Source organism: Ranitomeya variabilis, chromosome 2 (genome assembly GCF_051348905.1).
Source record: "Ranitomeya variabilis isolate aRanVar5 chromosome 2, aRanVar5.hap1, whole genome shotgun sequence".
In the NCBI taxonomy this organism is placed as follows: domain Eukaryota; kingdom Metazoa; phylum Chordata; class Amphibia; order Anura; family Dendrobatidae; genus Ranitomeya; species Ranitomeya variabilis.
Window position 1 is genome coordinate 610,224,218 of NC_135233.1, and position 3,614 is coordinate 610,227,831.

The 3,614-nt window shown below is 47.2% G+C and overlaps 1 protein-coding gene across 6 annotated transcripts in view; it reads left to right on the top strand.

The window, feature by feature from the left end:
* Window positions 1–461: 461 nt before the first annotated feature.
* ZNF536 (zinc finger protein 536) overlaps window positions 462–3,614 on the top strand; it is a 706,926-nt gene continuing 703,773 nt past the window's right edge. For 2 of the 6 annotated variants that reach the window (XM_077288721.1, XM_077288718.1), the window contains exon 1: window positions 798–1,317. The gene's annotated coding sequence lies outside the window, so the exon portion shown is untranslated. Of the gene's footprint in view, window positions 652–796; window positions 1,318–3,614 lie in introns of those variants that run through there. The other 4 variants (XM_077288724.1, XM_077288723.1, XM_077288720.1 and 1 more) reach the window with 3 other exon arrangements.

A 3,614-nucleotide genomic window follows, 5' to 3' on the forward strand; every position in this document is an offset into this window, starting at 1 on the left:
CCCAACGTCGACCTATAAAGCAGCAACAACAAAAAAAAGCGAAGAAGAAAAAATGGAAAAGAGGAAAATAAACTTCTTTTTGCTTTTCTAATAAAACTCCCTGCGATGATCTCAGCCCCTTTAAGGCACAGAGTCACCATGATGATGATGATGATTTTTTTTTTTTTTAGCCTGTAAGTTTAATTACTGTATGCTAATTTTCGTGCCTACTACGTGATTAATTAAAATCATATTTTCATAATGGTTTGGCAGCGGGTATTGTTTTCAGGGTTCTCCTAAATAGTTCATGTAAATATAGTCGGATTTAATGGAGAGGAATGCAAGATGGCATGGCAGAGGGTTAACCCCTCGCTGCCTGCAGGATGGGCGGCAGGAGTAGGGTAAGTGCCTCGCCGGATATTGCATTACAACAGTTCTGCCACTCGGTGCCATCAAAAGGCACTGCAGGGGTTAAGGCTGTGTGTGCCTGCCATTGGCACCACACAGCTCCTATTTACATTAAATTCGCCACAAGGTTACAGTGCAGATGAGCATCATTTGATCGCTGATGACTTGTCTTGGATGCAGGAAGCTGCGACCGGTCCCCCCTTATCTGCTTAACCCTCCAGGGGACAGAGAAGCAGGAGTTTCCCAAATAGTTTCCAGGAGCAGGTAAGGGACCAGGGTGTCCAGATGCCTCATCCACCAGCTGGTGCACCCTGTGCCACCCATTTTTATTTATTTTTTTTTGCAGTCAGGCATTTGTTTTGCAAGACGTGTTTAATAAGTCAGCATCAAGGTCAGTGCATTGTTACTTGCTGGGAGGGCAGGGATGGATGCAGCAGCCCCCTGTGCCTGGGCTTAGTCCTCCTCTTCTTCTTGTGGCATGGAGGGCTCATCAAAGCTTAAATGCCGCAAGAGCTATCTAGTTGCTGTGAATTATGCCAAGACGACAATGGAGAGGGGTTTGTTAATGGTACAATGCATTTCACCTACCAGATAGGGGGAGTCAGAGGGAAGGGAATGTCTTATGATCTATATCAATGAACCCAGCTCATTCTGCCAGGAGGACGCACACACATTAGCACCCTCTGCCCAGAAGCTGCTGGGGACACTTAAGACAAGTGGGACCCCCTGGCAGCCACCTTCAGGGGCACCACAGCCCCCTCCTCCTTCTTCTTCCTCCTGCTTCCCCCTCTCTCCCTTCTCTCCTCTTCCTCCTCCAGAAACATAACATGAACAAGTCAATCATATGGACATGTCTCATTATTCACTGAGCTCCAGCATTTTGCAAGCATCAAGCACTTTGTCCGGGGATCTGTGCTGAACCCATAGAAGGTAAGAGAAGCAGATGGGGGGTTCCCCTGGGGTCCTCAGTTTTGTGACCCCCCTCCTTGTTCTGTAGAAGTATCGTTTGTGCATTTTTTGCATGGCATTCTTGTTTTGTGCAGGGGCCTGGAGCGATGATTATTGTACTGGATAGAGTATAATTTACTAGCCGTGACGTTGGCGGAAGGGCTGTCATGGAAAGAGGGGCGCAGAAGCCATGCAATGGTGGAGGCAAAGACAGGAAGGTGCCCCCTTGTTGTGGGTTGCTGGTTTCCCAGGGATTGATACATTGTAACAAGTTTCCTCTTTCCTGAACTTGTTGGGAAAAAGTTGTTGGGTTTTACGTCTGGTGCAGAGAAAGTTTCTCGGAAGTGGTTAGGGGTGCCCTCCGTATGCCCAGGTGCTTGCTTGTCATGCTGGATGTGGCATGTGCCAAACTTGTGATGCCTCAGAGACCTGCCATTTTGTGTTCTCATCGACCTCCCCCTGCACAATGCTGGGAGCAAAGCAAGTGACATTCAGGGGAAGCTGGAAATGTCAGGCTGAAGCTCTCAGGTCCCCAGAGGTGGCCAGGGCTGGAGCACCTGCCATGCAGTGCAGGGGCTGGCACAGCGATGGGTAGGTGGTTGTTATTAGCTGAGACTCCAACATATCACAATTGTATGTCCATCAGCTACTGCTACACCTCTTTAAATCCTCACCTGTCAATCACTTGTGACGGGTGCTTCTTAAAGGTCATACTCTGTTTTGGGAGGGTTAGCCACTTAGGACTTTTTTTGGGGGGGATGCAGACCTGATTTTGGTCAGAGAGAGGTTAATGAGTGTTGTAGTAATGCACACATCTTATCACTACTCATAGAAACTAATATGAGCTGTGTGGCATGGATGTGGGCATGTGAGGTGCCCATTATGGTACCCAGCTCGGAGACTTATAAATGAAGACTTGAGGTTTGGTCTGTGTTGGGGCAGATCCCTCAGCCCAGGAGCAGCAGCAGCATGGGATCCAAGGCGAGCTGGGAGTCTGTGTCAAGTCTTTGCAATGAGAGATTGCAACCTGCAAAGCATCAGCTGCTATTAGGCTCATTAGAGGGACCTGCCAGGGAGGCGACGCTGCCATGTCCTCACCCCTGGATTGTTTTGTCAGGCAGGAAATGTATATATAGTACAGTAGATAAGAAAATAATAATAATAAAACACAAAAATCCCACGTAACCTGCAGGAGCCAGGATTATCCCCTCCTAGCCGAGCTCCTGCCAGGAATGGAGCTGCTCGCGGAGAGACCGGGTCACCTTTCATCCCATTAATTCTCCTCCACGTGGGAATGAAGTTGTGCTGGGGACATCTCCACTTTTCCTAGGTTTTTTTTTCTCTTTACAAGGCAGAATTTTTTTTAGATAGATGTGAAAATGTTGTGGAACAATTGCAGAGCTGAGTTTGTTGAATGTAGCAGAGCTGAGTTTCCTACCATCCCTGTGCTCTTTACATAGGACTGCAGGTAAAAGTCCTCTTATTTTAGCTGGTTTGGGGGGGTGCACGATGTATAGGTGCAGCTCTGCCTCGTCTGGGTATTGACAAACAGCCGATTCCTGCTTTGTTTCACAGACAATGTCCATGATATTGATGTATCTAAGTATCTATAAATATGTCACAATGTAACCATGTAGATTAACCTCTTGTGCTCCGCTTCTACATGTGTGCTCTCTGCCTTTAATTTTCCCCAGAACAAATGGCAGCTGTATGGATTTTACAGGGAGCCTGTTATGTAGAATGGATGCATATCATCACCCTCATCACTGACTGATGGGAGGCCATATTTTAAACTCCCATAATTGGGAAATTATAATCTTCCCGATGAATATTGTGCCGTTTTACATTCCCCCCCTCTTTTCTCCTTTTTTTTTTCCTCCACTTTTTTTTAACCCTTTACCGTGCTGAAGCCTTTGACTTTGACCCCATGAGTGCTGCAGCCTCGTCCCATTCAAATCAAGAAAGTAGCGTCTGGACTTGGGGTAAAAAAAAAAAAGAAGACTTTAACCCTTTAAGGCCTGTAAATTGAGCGTGTCTGGTGCATTGTGGGGTCTTTTTTGTGGTGTTGCACCACGGGGGTTAAGGTTGATAGCTCTGTCTGGTGACAGGGTGGGCGTGTAGACATGAAGTGGGGTCTTTCAGTCAGGGGAGGATGATGGTAGGAGGGGTAAGTGTGGTGTCTGTGTTGAATATTTTAGGTTTTCCCGCTTTTTTTTTTTGCAGTGCACTTGTAAAGCCAACAGGGGCAGCGGTTAGCAGTGCAGGCCCTGACCCCTCAC